Raw genomic sequence first — 440 nt, 5'->3', positions numbered from 1 at the left:
CACTGGATGTTAATGCTAACTGCTAACCTTTGAGGCTAAAGGCATAGATTTAGCATAGACTTCAATGTAAACAACTGTTTCGTTAGCTTAGCCACCCGTGGGGTTTGTTTACAATAGCGTCGCTGTGCTGCGCGTGCGCAGTTCAGAGTTGCTTCGGAAGTAGGTTCAGACTTCCGTGTCACGATCGTAACTATGGCAACCAACACACGCTCTAGTGGCTAGCCTGTGAATAGTTGCATTGCAAGTACAGTTAAGCGTATTACACGAAATGTCGGCGCATTTCAACACTGTACAAATAACAACACCGCTTTGGTTGGTTTTGCGATGTGGCGCTTAAACTCTCGGTTCGTTCTGAGATAGATTTAACTTTATTCAGATAGCAGCTTCGTGCTGCGGTTAGGCAAACAGTGATAACGATCTCAGCAGATCTTTAAATCTCT

This window comes from Sinocyclocheilus grahami, unplaced genomic scaffold (assembly GCF_001515645.1).
Source record: "Sinocyclocheilus grahami isolate Dianchi unplaced genomic scaffold, SAMN03320097.WGS_v1.1 scaffold626.1, whole genome shotgun sequence".
In the NCBI taxonomy this organism is placed as follows: Eukaryota; Metazoa; Chordata; class Actinopteri; order Cypriniformes; family Cyprinidae; genus Sinocyclocheilus; species Sinocyclocheilus grahami.
Note: the sequence above shows the minus strand (reverse complement) of the source record.